General features: G+C 40.4%; 1 protein-coding gene across 1 annotated transcript in view; it reads left to right on the forward strand.

Annotated features, from left to right (window-relative positions):
* The window catches only part of LOC126473843 (drebrin-like protein B), a 211,286-nt gene that overhangs the window by 173,303 nt on the left and 22,602 nt on the right, over nt 1-15,381 (forward strand). The window lies entirely within an intron of this gene.

The following is a 15,381-nucleotide window of genomic DNA, read 5'->3' on the forward strand; positions in this document are numbered from 1 at the left end:
GGCATTAAGTCAAACACAGCTCGGATGGCGTGTACAGGTACAGCTGCCCATGCAGCTTCAACACGATACCACAGTTCATCAAGTGTAGTAACTGGTGTATTGTAACGAGCCAGTTGCTCGGCCACCATTGACGAAACGTTTTCAGTTGGTGAGAGATCTGGAGAATGTGCTGGCCAGGGCAGCAGTCAAACATTTTCTGTATCCAGAAAGGCCCGTACAGGACCTGCAACATGCGGTCGTGCATTATCCTGCTGAAATGTAGGGTTTCTCAGGGATCGAATGAAGAGTAGAGCCACGGGTCATAACACATCTGAAATGTAATGTCCACTGCTCAAAGTGCCATCAATGCGAACAAGAGGTGACCGAGACGTGTAACCAGTGGCACCCCATACCATCATGCCGGGTGATTCGCCAGTATGGCGATGACGAATACACGCTTCCAATGTGCGTTCACCGCAATGTCGCCAAACACGGATGAGACCATCATGATGATGTAAACAGAACCTGGATTCATCTGAAAAAATGACGTTTTGCCATTTGTGCACCCATGTTTGTCGTTGAGTACACCATCGCAGACGCTCCTGTCTGTGATGCAGCGTCAAGGGTAACCGCAGCCATGGTCTCCGTGCTGATAGTCCATGCTGCTGCAAATGTCGTCGAACTGTTCGTGCAGATGGTTGTTGTCTTGCAAACGTTCCCATCTGTCGATTCAGGGATCGAGACGCGGCTGCACGATCCGTTACAGCCATGCGGATAAGGTGCCTGTCATCTTGACTGCTAGTGATACGTGGCTGTTGGGATCCAGCACGGCGTTCCATATTACCCTCCTGAACCCAACAATTCCATATTCTGCTAACAGTCATTGGATCTCGACCAATGCGTGCAGTAATGTCGCGATACAATAAACTGCAATTGCGATAGGCTACAATTCGACTTTGATAAAAGTCGGGCATGTGGTGGTACACATTTCTCCTCCTTACACGAGGCATCACAACAAGTTTCACAAGGCAACGCTGGTCAAATGCTGTTTGTGTATGAGAAATCGGTTGGAAACTTTCCTCATGTCAGCACATTGTAGGTGTCGCCGCTGGCGCCAACCTTGTGTGAATGCTCTGAAAAGCTAATCATTTGCATATCACAGCGTCTTCTTCCTGTCGGTTAAATTTCGCGTCTGTAGCACGTCATCTTCGTGGTGTAGTAATTTTAATGGCCAGTAGTGTATAATAAATGATCTTCTGTCTAGTACACAAAAACCAAATTGGTTCTTTTTGCAGATGACACTAGTATTGTAATCAATCCAAGTATACGTACAGAAACAGAAGAAATGGAAACCAAATTTCTTAAAAGTATCATTGACTGGTTTTCTGTGAATGGCCTCACCTCCAATTTTAAAAATACCCAATGTATTCTGTTCTGTACATCTAGAGGTACTACACCAATGATAACTCTAACATATCACCATTGTTAGCTGCTACAGGCAGATGATGTGCTTTTTTGGTGCTGCACAATTTAGTAATTTTGATAGAGATAAACTTACGCTGTAGCATTCTTCTTCAACACTCCACTGTAGAAGTGTGCACAGAATCAGCTAAGTGAAAAATCTGTGTAATAAGCATGTTGGTTTATTTGTAGCAGCCAACTAAGGAACTTTCCCTTGTGTGAGATAGCAAGTACAAGATAGTGTGCCGATTTAAAGTTATAGGTACGCATATGTTTTTGCTTGCATCACTTCTGCATAATCTTTCATTGATTGTATCAATACACGTTTGCATTGCGATATAGAGTGAAATTTCGAACATTTGTGAGTTCCACAATAAACTAGTGCTGTTGTCATCAATTGTAGGTTTAAACTAAACTGTTCTCTTTAAAATGTTTTTCAGAACAGTATACCTATCTTCGTTCAAAACAGTTGTTCTCATATTTTATTGTACAATTACATGAGAAATAGCTTAGTTTGAGAATTTTCAGATGCTTACAAAACTATATGTTCACAAGTTACTGGTACGAGTGCTTTAGATAGATAATTTATTTCATAGCAAATCAGCATTTTTGGTTTACATTTCAGCCAAATTAATCTCATTGTATATCAGTGCAAATAAAAGTTCATTTTTGAGTATTTTCATAAGCTTCCATTGTCTTTTGTATAATCTACAAGCAATTTGGCAAATTGGTGTTTGTGATTTAGTTACTGTTGCAGATTTTCTAACTAACATATAGTGTTAATCTAGTCTTCCTTTAAAGAGGAGTAGCTCTTCATATTATCCCATTTATCGTAAAGTAACTCTGTTTTCAAGTTCACTAACAACTATAATTAACATCAAAACATTTTAGAAAACTAGTAATTCTTACCATGGTTTTTTGTGTTACCTTAATAGAAATCTTGTTTTGGTAACTGCTTCACTTATTATAGGGAATTAACAAATTTTTAGCTCAACAGATTAAAAGACAACCAGCAGACTTAATCTAAAGTTATTTGTTCACTGCCTTGTAACACATTGCACCAGCCAAAATGCAGTTCCTCTGTGAATGCTGTTCACATTCGTAAGCAGCTGGAAATTGCCCTGACTACTGTCAAACGATTGGCAGGTGCTGTGAATCAATGTGTTGGAAGAGCTCCTGAGTCATGCACCTGTGATACCTATACCAGTGGTACCTCAGGTGCTATCCTCTCCTGTGGATCCTGCCTCTTGTGCTGAAAGTACAGGATCTGTCATTACCCGTCCACCTGACTGTGCATGGCATGTCAGTGGTAGATCTAGGTGTCGTGTACAGGGTGGGCGGGGACCAAGGACGACTCAGGGTGTTGTACTGATCCCCATAACCAACAAATTTGAGGTACTCTCTTTCAATGAAACTGAGCTAATGGGACTCACTTCGCCTCTTTTGGGAAAAGCTGTTGTCTGGTTCAGCAGGAGGCAAACACAAAAGGGGAGGACTCTTGAAATTGCCAGTAGTTCAAACATATGGCAAATGATGGTACCCCTTTGGGAAATGGCAGCAAAGGGCAGCAAAGGACAGGAAAGGACATCAGGTGCACTCAATGTGTATGCCTGGTGGCCTCATTTGACATGTTGAAGAGACTATTCTGGCAGCCAGTGAGGGAACAGGGTGCAACCAGCTGCGGATTGTGGCACACGTTGGAACAAATGATGCCCGTTGTATGGGCTCCGAGGTCATTCTTGGGTCATTCCAGCCACTGGCAGAGAAGGTCGAGAAGACCAGCCTTGCATGTGGAGTTTCAATGAAGCTTACAATTTGCAGCATTGTCCCCAGAACTGATCGTGACCCTTCAAAAGTTTTATGGCAAACTAGGCTGCAACTTCCTGGACTTGCGCCATATGATTGAGAACTGTAGGGTCTCCCTGAATAGGTCAGGTGTGCATTACACATCAGAGGCTGCTACTCAAGTAGCTGACTGTGTGTGGGGTGCACGCAAGGGTTTTTTAGATTAAGCAACTCTCCATCCAATCCAGATAACAATAGGTGTAGGAAACCAAGAAGTGTGTGTGTGTGTGTGTGTGTGTGTGTGTGTGTGTGTATTGTATGATTTGAAGATACAGTATGTTGATACAAAATACAATGTACAATTATTTTCATATTTGAAAACATATACAGGTTTAGACCTCAATCTATGAGTAACATCAGTATTATAACAGATGGATGTCCAGTGTCCTTAACCACTCCACAGCTTCCTCACTGGCCTAATGGATCTCCTCCATTGAACCCCTGAACCTTCGAAGTAGGCAGTCCATAACGATGTGGCTGATGGTCTGAGGCACGTCTGGACAGAAAGGGCTATCAGCACTCTTCCACTTGTGCTTCCAAAACTGACATCTGCCATGTTGGGCTCTTATCCGGTTAAGTGATGTCTAGATTTTCCTGGGTTGGTTGAAACCAGGGGGTTGCTTGGTTGGGTCCGAGATCATTCCAGATTTGACTGGGTTTGAAGACAGCCAGTCGCTGCGCCAAGCTTCACTTACTGTAAACTGATCGTGGGCCAGCTTCTTTCCTAGAATCCAAGAAGGGTTCTGAGATTTCAGCCTGAGATCCTCAAGTAGACAGTGTCCATGTATTGGTAGGAGAGGGTTGTCACAGCACTAATGCCATTCTTTCTTCAGTGCTAATGCTCTTCAGAGATGAGGAGGTGGAATGTTAGAAAGTACCGGTAGCCACTTCTGAGGAGTAGACTGGATGGTGCCTGATATAATCCTCATTGTGTCATTCAGTTAGACATCTACCTTCTTTGTGTCCGCCCCCAGTAGCTGAGTGGTCAGCGCGACAGAATGTCAATCCTAAGGGCCCGGGTTCGATTCCTGGGTGTTGTGTTGTCCTAATCATCATCATCATTTCATCCCCAGCGATGCGCAAGTTGCCGAAGTGGCATCAAATTGAAAGACTTGCACCCGGCAAATGGTCTACCCGACGGGAGGCTCTAGTCACATGACCTTCTTTGTATGGGCACTGTTAAGTCATACTGGACTGCAGTATTCAGCTACTGGGTATACTAGGCCAAGTGCTGTACTTCTGAGAGTAGATGCATAGGGACCCCAGCCTGTTCCTGTGAGTTTGTGTTGGATGTTGTTACAGCTTTTGATTTTAGCAGATGTTTTGCTTAGGTGTGCACTGTAGGTCAAGGATCGATCGAAGGTGACTCCTAGATATTTAGGGTGAGGATTGAACTTCAGCAGGTGGCGACGATATTGAACTTCAGGAATATAGTTGGCTTGTTTGTTGCTCAGATGGAAGCTGCTGGCCTCTGTTTTCTTTATGTTGGGTTTCAGTCTCCAGGTTTTGAAGAACTTGTCGAGTCTCTGAAGATCTTCTGTGAGCGAGGTTTCTGCTGCTGCAGAGTCATTGGACTGGGCTGTCAATGCAAGGTTGTCAGCGTATATAAACTTTATAGCAGTAGTAACTGGTAAATCCGCAGTGTATATGTTGAACAGTAATGGGGCAAGGACCAATGGTTGTGGTAGTCCATCATTCAGTTTGTAAGATCTGCTTACTTTGCCATTTAGGTACACTTCAATTGCTGTGCTGGCCAACATGTTGTTCAGAAGGGTGGCAAGTTTTTTCCAGGGGATTATTTTAAGGAATTTGATGATCATTGCTTTTCGCCAAACTGTGTTGTATGCTGATGTCAGGTCCACAAACACAGATACAGTCTTCTTGCGATCCTGAAACCCTCTTTCTACGTGACTTGTTAGGGCCAGCACCTGGTCAGTACTACTGCACTTTAGTCTAAAGCCAGCTTGCTCTATTAGTATGTTATCTAGGGTTGTAGCCGAGATTCTATTATAAATTATTCTTTCCACCCGCTTATAGCAGACACTCAGGAGGGCAATAGCCCCATAATCTTCTGCATTATCTCCACTTTTCCGAGGTTTCAGTATTGCAACAATTTTAGCTCTGTTGAGTATTGGTGGTAGCTGTCCTTTGCGTAAGATGATGATGTAAAATTTAGCAAGATATTCATATGTTTGAGGACCACAGTGTAATAAGAATTCTGGATAAATACCATCTAGTCCAGCTGCTTTTCCTGATTTTACTTCCCTTAGCATGGATGAAACCTCAACAGCCATGATATCACGTGAAAACTGAGAAACTGCTTCAGCCTGGGACAACTACATTTTAATTCTGAACAAATTCTTTTTGCCTCTTTCTTGTCATTGTCTGCAGGTTTTTTTGTCAGACTAACTAATCTGTTTGCTATTGAATCTGGTTGTATCTTCGAGCACTTAGCACTGAATTTAGGAGTACTGCTACAAAGTTTCCATAAAAGAGACCATGCTTTTCGGCTGGAGTGCTGAAAATTTGTATTTTCCATGAGGTTGATCCATTTTTCTCTTGTAGCTGAGTCTAGGGAATTAAGTAATTCATATGTGGTTTCAGGGTCACCACGGAGTTTATATTCTTCATATAGTTCGTTACATTTTAGATTCCAGCCAGACCATCCTGTATCCTCTTGGGATATGTTTCTTTGCAATGGCACATACTACTACCTTAAAGCGCTTATAATTTTGTATTGTAGATGGGATCCACTGTATATTATGTTCTAGTTCACTAGTGAATTTTGACCAGTTGGCTTTGGTAAAGTTCCAGCGTGGCAATGGGACTGATCTGATGGCTGGCATTTCTAGGCTGACTTTGACGAGTGCTGGTCTGTGCTGACTTCGTGGGAAGTTGTCTAGAATCTTCCTGTTGCACATCAGAGGTCTTCCGGATGAGTCCTTTGAGACAAAACATAGATCTGGGTTATAGTCCTTGTTCCATCTAGCAGAGTGGAAGGAGCCCTTTTCTTTGGCATCATACAACAGAAAGAGGTCTTCAGCATCGGCACCCTCTGACACGTCTTGGCCCTCTTTCTCGATATAATCGCATCCTCAGTTGGTGCTTTTGCTGTTAAAATCTCTGAGGATTACAACTGGGTGTTGGATGTTCTCATTCAAGATCCAAGGCTGTGATGCAGGCTTATAGATGTTTGTAATTTCAATGTCTGCAATCTTCATTTTGGAGGCGAACATATTATTGTTAACATTTGTGCTTATTGTTTCAGTTTCATCTATGTTGTTTTTGCTTATGTTGCAGTACCATAACTACTGTGAAATGTTGCATTAAGCAAGCTATACCCTGGAATCTTACCGAGCGAGGTGGCGCAGTGGTTAGACACTGGACTCGCATTCGGAAGGACGACGGTTCAATCCCGCGTCCGGCCATCCTGATTTAGGTTTTCCGTGATTTCCCTAAATCACTCCAGGCAAATGCCGGGATGGTTCCTCTGAAAGGGCACGGCCGACTTCCTTCCCCATCCTTCCCTACTCCGATGAGACCGATGACCACGCTGTCTGGTCTCCTTCCCCAAACCAACCAACCAACCAACCAACCAACCCTGGAATCTTGCATCTGGCATGAAGCTGCTGTTTATTTTTGCAGTGAGTCTCTTGCAGCAGGACAACATCCACCCTGTGGTTGGACAATAGTTTTGCTAAATATTCACTTTTTGATAGGCTTACCCCAAAAATAAACAGCAAAACAAGGATAATGGAATGTAGTCTAATTAAGTCGGGTGATGCTGAGGGAATTAGATTAGGAAATGAGGCACTTAAAGTAGTAAAGGAGTTTTGCTATTTGGGGAGCAAAATAACTGATGATGGTCGAAGTAGAGAGGATATAAAATGTAGGCTGGCAATGGCAAGGAAACGTTTCTGAAGAAGAGAAATTTGTTAACATCCAGTATAGATTTAAGTGTCAGGAAGTCATTTCTGAAAGTATTCGTATGGAGTGTAGCCATGTATGGAAGTGAAACATGGACGATAAATAGTTTGGACAAGAAGAGAATAGAAGCTTTCGAAATGTGGTGCTACAGAAGAATGCTGAAGATTAGATGGGTAGATCACATAACTAATGAGGAAGTATTGAATAGGATTGGGGAGAAGAGAAGTTTGTGGCACAACTTGACCAGAAGAAGGGATCGGTTGGTAGGACATGTTCTGAGGCATCAAGGGATCACCAATTTAGTATTGGAGGGCAGCGTGGAGGGTAAAAATCGTAGAGGGAGACCAAGAGATGAATACACTAAGCAGATTCAGATGGATGTAGGTTGCAGTAGGTACTGGGAGATGAAAAAGCTTGCACAGGATAGAGTAGCATGGAGAGCTGCATCAAACCAGTCTCAGGACTGAAGACCACAACAACAACAACCCCTTCTATACTGAGTTGGAAAACTCTTAATGTATGGTCGAGGTCTAAAACGGGACTCTGAGAAGGGCCATTTTGAGCTTGAGTCATGTTGCTGTATCTTCCAGTTGCTGGAATATCCTGAGGGAAAACTTTGGGTCCAAGCAGAATCATTGTAAGATCAAATGAAATGGCTCCCACAGGTGTGAGTATTAAAAGCCTAATGGTAAACTGTTGAAGCAATCGGAACAAAGTGCGAGAGTTAGAAGTGATCATGAAAAGTGGTGAAGCTCACATAATACTATGTACAGAAAGCTGGTTCAAACCTGAAATTGATAGTAGTGAGATTTTTGGGGAAAATTTAATTGTATATCCAAAGGATAGACAAGCAGGTAATGGAGATGGTGTATTTGTCGCAGTAGACAAGAAACTCAAATCCACTGAGATAGAAGTTGAAGCTGCATTTGAGATTATTTGGCAAGACTTAGTTATCAAGGATGGGCATAAAAGGATAATAGGATCCTTCTATCGCCCACCAGACTCATCTCCTGATGTAACTGAAAACTTTAGAGAAAACCTCAGTCCACTTGTACGTAAATTCCCCAATCATATTGTAATTATCAGTGGATGCGTTCACTGAAAACTACATAGAACAGAAATATAGGAAGCCCACTCATGCTGGAAATATATTGGATCTAATGGCAACAAATAGCTGTTACCTCTTAAAGGATGTTCACATCGAAACTAGTATCAGTGACCATGATGTGGTTTCCACAACAATGGTTATGAAAGTACAAAGGACAACTAAAACAAGCAGAAAGATATACATGGTCAGTAAACTAGATAAAAAATCAGTAGTGTCATATCTCAGTGAGGAACTTGAAACTTTCAGCACAGGACAGGAGCATGTAGAGGAACTCTTCTCAAATTTAAAAAAAATAGTTGACTATGCACTTGATACATATGTACCAAGTAGAACAGTTCATAATGGGAGGGAACCTCCATGGTAAACAGCCACTGTAAAGAAACTTCTAAAGAAACAGAGACTACTGCATAATAGGTTTAAAACATAGCAGAAGGCTATAGATGGCGAGATGGAAAATGAAATGCATTTGGCTATCAGGAGAGCAATTCATGATGCCTTCAATGACTACCGTAACAACACTGTCAAGTGGTCTTTCACAGAACCCAAAGTTAGTATCCAGTATCTAACAAATGAGACAGGAACTATCATTGAGAGTAGCAAAGCAAAGGCTGAAATTTTCTAATGTTCATTTACAAAGAAAGTCCACAAGAATTACCCCAATTGAATCCCCATGCCACTGGAAAGATGAATGAAATAAGTATTAGTGTTCATGGTGTTGAGAAATAGCTGAAATCATTAAAACTGAACAAAACTCTGGGCCCAGATGGAATTGCTCTCAGATTCTATACTGAACTTGTGGCTGAGTTAGCCCCCTCTTCTAACTGTAAGCTATCGTAAAAATCTCGAACAAAAAACCGTCCCCATTCTTAGAAAGATTCACAGGTCACACCTGTCTGCAAGAAGAGTAGTAGAAGTGATATGCAAAACTACTGTCCATTATTCTTGACTTCAGTTTGCTGTAGAATCTTGGAACATATTCTGAGCTCAAACATAATGAGGTATCTTGAATGAAATAACCTCATCAATGCCAATCAGCATGGATTTTGAAAACATCAAACATGTGGAACCCAAGCCACTCTTTTCTCACATGACACACTGAAAGCTTTGGGTCAAGGCAACCAGGTAGATGCTGTATTTCTTGATTTCCAAAAAGCATTTGTCTCAGTACCTCACCTACACTTATTGTCAAAATTATGATTACATGAGATATCAAGTGAAGTTTCTGACTGGATTGAGGACATTTTAGTATGGAGGACACAGCATGATATCTCAGATGGAGAGTCATCGTCAGATGTAGAAGTAACTTCAAGTAGGCCCCAGGGAAGTATGTAGGGACCCTTGCTGTTCATATTGTATAGTACTGACCTTGCAGACAATATTAACAGTGATATTAACAGGCTGTTTGTAGATAATGTAGTTATCTGTAATGATGTACTATCTGAAAGAAGCTGCATAAATATTCAGTCGGATCTTGATAAGATTTCAGAGAGGTGCAGAGATTGGTAACTTGCTCTAAATGTTCCGAAATGTAAAATTTTGTACCTCACAAAACGAAAATAAGTAGTATACTATGACTATAATACCAATGAATCACTGTTGGAATCAGCCAACTTATTCAAATACCTGAGTGTAACACTTTGTAGTGATATGAAAAAGAATCATCACATAGGTTCACTCGTAGATAAAGCAGGTGGTGGACTTTGGTTAATTGGTAGAATACTGGGGAAGTGCAATCAGTCTACAAAGGAGATTACTTAGCAACCACTCATGCAACTGGTTCTAGATTATTGCTCAAGTGTACAAGGTAGGGCTAATGGGGGATATTGAATGCATACAGAGGAGGACAGCATAAATGGTCACAAGTTTGCTTAATCCATGAGAGGGTGTCGCAGAGATACTGAAGGGACTGACCTGGAAGGCCCTTGAAGATAGGAATAAACTGTCCTGAGAAAGTCAATTAACAAAGTGTCATAAACTGGCTTTAAGTGATGACTAGGAATACACTACAACCCCCACGTATTGCTCACACAGGGATTGTGAGAATGAGATTAGAATGCTTAGAGGCATTGAAACAATCTCTCTAGCTGCACTTCGTATGTGAATGGAACAGGAAGAAATCCTAACAACTGGTGCAGTGGAACACACCCTCTCCATGCTCTTCACAGCGGTTTGCAGAGTATAGATGTAGATATAGACAAGGTGAGGAAATAATAAATATGGTGGAAACTTAAAAATTCGTAGAGGTCCATATTGATAAGAATTTAAATTGTAAAAAAAAAACACTTTTTCAAACTCCTAAAACAATTTAGTTCAGTCACATTTGCACTTAGAATCATTGCAAATCTTGGGGAGAGAGAGATCAGTAAGTTGACATATTTTGGATATTTTCATTCAATAATGTCATACAGAATAATGTTCTGGGGTTACTCATTCTTTAAGAAAGAAAATTTTCATTGTGCTAAAACATGCTGTGAGAGTGAGTTGTGGTGCTCACTCACGATCATCTTGTAGATGTATATTTAAGGAGTTGGGCATTCTGACTTCTGCTTCACAGTATATTTATTCCCTTATGAAGTTTGTTGTAAATAATCTACTACAGTTTAAGAGGAACAAGAAGGAACATAATAACAGTACCAGAAAGAAGGTTGTCCTTAGCACAGTGCACAATGCTGCAACAAAAATTTTTGATCATTTACTCAGTGATATAAAATGTCTGATAGACAGCAAAGTAAAATTTGATAACAAAACTGATAATGTTTCTCCTTGACAACTGCTTCTATTCTGTAGACAAACTTTTATTGTTATACTTTGTAAAAGGTGGTGGGTAGGAATTTTTTTATTGTTACACTTTGTAAAAGGTGGTGGGTAGGAATTACTAATTCACATCTGTGGGGTTAAGAGGGAGAGGGAGAGAGAGAGAGAGAGAGAGAAGTTAGAAATTCAGAACATAACCATAAGTACAAATTAATTTGTGATGTGAATGTACAATGACTCGTTCCATATCATGATCTATCATGCAAAATGATCTATGGAACATGCTGCTAACTGCTAACATGCTGTTGCAAACTTTTATGTAAGGCAGGAACAGCGTTACATAAGAAACAGAAATTCTAATTTACAGCAATCAAAATTCTGTTCCCTTATAAAGATATGCTCAATTCCCTATATTTCCTGTGATAAACTGTTGTAAATGTTTATTGTAATTCAGCTACTTATTTTGTGTCTTTACTATTTATTTATACTGGTGCAAATTTGCAAGAGTTTAAATATGTTTTTAACAAATTTTCAAAATGTCCTCCGTCAAATTCAATTAACTTTTACACTCCAAGGGAGCATGTATTTTGTTTGTTTCACTAAATATTTATGAGTTTGGATATGTCCATGACACAACCTAAGAGTTCATCTCTCATTTCCACCTCCTTTCTTTACGCTTCATTGTCTATCCAAATACCATGAACAAAATTATACTGTAATGGTGTTAGTATGGATATCTTGATGACCAGATCATTTTGCTAACATTACCAGTCCACTGATTATTGCCTCACATGTATTATGAAACATGGAGGTGCTCAGTAATGCTCGAAGTACACTGCATCCTATGTGCCCAGTGTGATGTTCATTATTTTGGATATTTTACTCATAAATTCTCTTTAGCTCAAACGTATATAGCCACAACAACTGACAGTCACCCTACAGGTTAAACAGTATCATTTTATGGAGGCATAGACAGATGGAGCACAGTCATGTGGAGCAAAGAGGATAGATGAGTGAGATAGAAACTGTACCATTAGTGAGAAATCAAATTTGCATAAAATGTTTTCTGCCTTAATAACCTTCTTGTTAGAGCACATGTCTATACAAACTTGACTGCTCTTCAAATAGCAATTTTCGACACCATCTAGAACAATTTATCTTCTTGTCAAGGAGCTCCCTGTGGTGTGAGCTGCTTCTCCTGAAGCTAAAATAGTAGCCAGCTGATCTTGATGTATGTACATTCATCTCTTTTATACATTTTTCCTCATGAACACACTTGTGTATTTTATTTAAAAGGTAACAGCCTTTATAAGAAAGTATGATATGGACACCTTGACATAGTTGATGTAGCAGCTGATTCCAGTTGGTGTGGTTGTTGCTATTTTTGTAATTTTTGTGGTCTTCAGTCCAAAGACAAGTTTGATGCTGCTTTCCACAGTAGTCTAGCTGTGTCGATCTCTTTGTTTCTGCATAACTACTACTAAAACAGTATGATTCCAATTTACCACTGCAGTTCAGGTAAGACTGTTTTTGTGAATACTTGAAGAGACTGTCATTCAGCTATGTGTTGTATAATGATTTCCAATGCACAGCTGGTACCTTCTCCCACCTTGTCAATGAGCTTTTAATATCTGAAATCTCCTTAATGCACATACCCCATAGAGGTTCTGTGGCAAAACACCACCTAAATTGTTACCACTAAAGTGGCACATATCTTTCCATTTAATCCAACCCTAAGCAGACTGTTTCTATCCTGGACTAATTACTCTGTTATTTTCTAGTAGATAGCATCTATGAGAAAGAATGTCTGAGATTGCTGTTGCTGCTTGCAATCACATTTCAGTTAGTAGAAGACTAGTGGCCTCAGCTTAAATGTTATGTCAACACACTGTGTCCTGTGACAATTTTGTTAAGTTCTGACACTGAAATAACGCTTAACAGCACAAATGTAATTTTAATTTTGAGCTGTAAACTGGAGGAGAAATCCTGAAAGATAAATTGAAAACTGATTTTAATCTGTGTAACACACTTTAGTAACGTTTGTCTGTAAGAGTAATGAGATGTTGGTTGACAGTGTGATAGCAGAGATGTGCATGCTGCAACTTCATACCCCTCTCTCTCTGGTGCCAACACTCTGTTGTCTCATTCATCGCTAGTCTGTCAAAATACACCATAATAAACTTTACCTGTTTCTGTAAATGGAATGAAATGGTGCTTGTCAGATTAATGTAATATTAAGAACATAAATTGTCAGAAACATCAATGGACAGCAGGTCAAATATCAACTCAGTCATGCAGTCTGCCCATTTATTTGCACATCACCAAAATTAAACTGTTCAGAAGCCCAGCCATCACATAGATTCCATTACAGTTCTGAGCATACCCAACCAAACAATACACAGTTTATTGCTGTTAATGACAACAGACTGTGTTTTAATCATGATATTCTACTCCAGTTACGGCTGCCACTCTCCATGGCTCACCATTGCACCTCACCTGTCTCTTCCTAACAGAGTGCAGGCAAATCTTCTCATACTATCATATCTCCCATCCGCCTGCTTAGCTGGGTGGTAACTTGCTTGCCTCTCATGCACTGGGTCCGGGTTTGATTCCCAGCCGGGTTGGAGATTTTCTCCACTCGGGGACTGGGAGTTGTGTTGTCATCATCATTTCATCCTTATCATCAGCCGAAAGTCTCTCAATGTGGCACTAACTGAAATAAACCTTGCACTTGGCAGCTGAACCCGACTCGGAGATCCTGTCCAACAATGCCATACAATCATTTCATTTCATTTCATCATATCTCCTATCTCATTTTCAGTTACTTCCTTTTTCCCTTTCTGTAATATTGTCTTAAAGTTCATTTCCCTTGAATAGCCATTCTATATATTCCTTCCTATACAATTCAGAATGCAGGAAGAGTATAAATAACAGCAAAAGCCATAAGGAGAATATATGAAATCCCATTAGGTGTCATGTTAGGTGCACAGTTTCACTTGAAGTTTGATTCCACATTTATGATGAATAAATGTTGAGTGACTCTCTGGTTATTATATTTCTTTTATTTTGGACATTATTTTTCCTCTCACAGTTTGTTCGGAATGTGAACAAAGTAGAAGTGCATCAAAAGCTTTTATTTTATTTATTTATTTATTTTTATAAATCTTTGTTAATTACCCAGTTGGCAGTGTGCATCATTTATCACATGCCAGCAATGTATTACATTCTTATCAGATGATATTAAATTAAGTTCAGTGCTACAAAAAGCAGACCACTCTCCATAATGAAGTGTTGGGATGGAATTATTCTTCGAGATAGAACTTGAAGTGGTACAAGCCATTTAGGCAAACAAAGATTGTGTGAGATGAGAATGGGGAAGAGATGACAAGACAGAGGGAGTGAAAACTGTTGGGTGGAGGGTGAGGGGACAGTACGTTACCATAGGTTGATTTCAATGGCTGCTTCACTACCCATGCCATCTGGATCCTCTCCTACAACCAGCTTTTCTGAATTGCACTGATGAGAGTTATCCTTACAACACATTCTCCGCCCCTGTAATTACCCCAGCCTCAACCTATGGTAACATACTGTCCCCACACCCTCCATCCAACAGTTCCACCCTTTCTGTCATATTATCTCATCCCCATTCATATCTCCCACCCTCTTTGTTTGTCACTCTGCCAATGCATCTGCCCATCCTTCCCTGCTCGTCTTCCTTTTTCACCACCTCCCTGCCCCACTGCATCCTGATGCCATGCCTGTTGGTGTTATAGTCACTGCACACTCCGTCAGACAGTGTTCATCTCTCTCCCCACCCGTACAGTATTATCCCTTCCCCTTCCGCACCCACTCCACATTGCTGCTTGCATCCCATGTGGTAGTTGCATTCTGACCCAAGATGCTGGAGTTGGCGGTCATGTGTGCATGAGGTGTGCTCGTTTGTGTGTATAAGTGGTGTGTGTTTCCATTTTGCTGATGAAGGCTGCAGCTGAAAGCGTTATGTAAATGTCTTTTAATTTTGCCTATTTGCAACTCAACATGTCTCCTTTACAGCAAGTAGCAATCGATCTTTTTCTACAAAGTTGTTATTCCTATCTGGAGTTTGACTGTTTGATCATATTGTGGGTTTGTGTGTAAATAACTTTTCTGCTAAGAGTCATAATTTTCTTTTATTCATATTATACATGACGCATTTTGGGAAATGATTCCCATTTTCAAGTGTGGTTTCTCTTTGTACTATGCCATTTTTATGTAATGTTTTTGCTTTGTACATGAAAATGGCGTAGTACAAAGAGAAAACATACTTG

The sequence above is a fragment of the Schistocerca serialis genome, chromosome 4 (assembly GCF_023864345.2).
Source record: "Schistocerca serialis cubense isolate TAMUIC-IGC-003099 chromosome 4, iqSchSeri2.2, whole genome shotgun sequence".
Classification (NCBI taxonomy): domain Eukaryota; kingdom Metazoa; phylum Arthropoda; class Insecta; order Orthoptera; family Acrididae; genus Schistocerca; species Schistocerca serialis.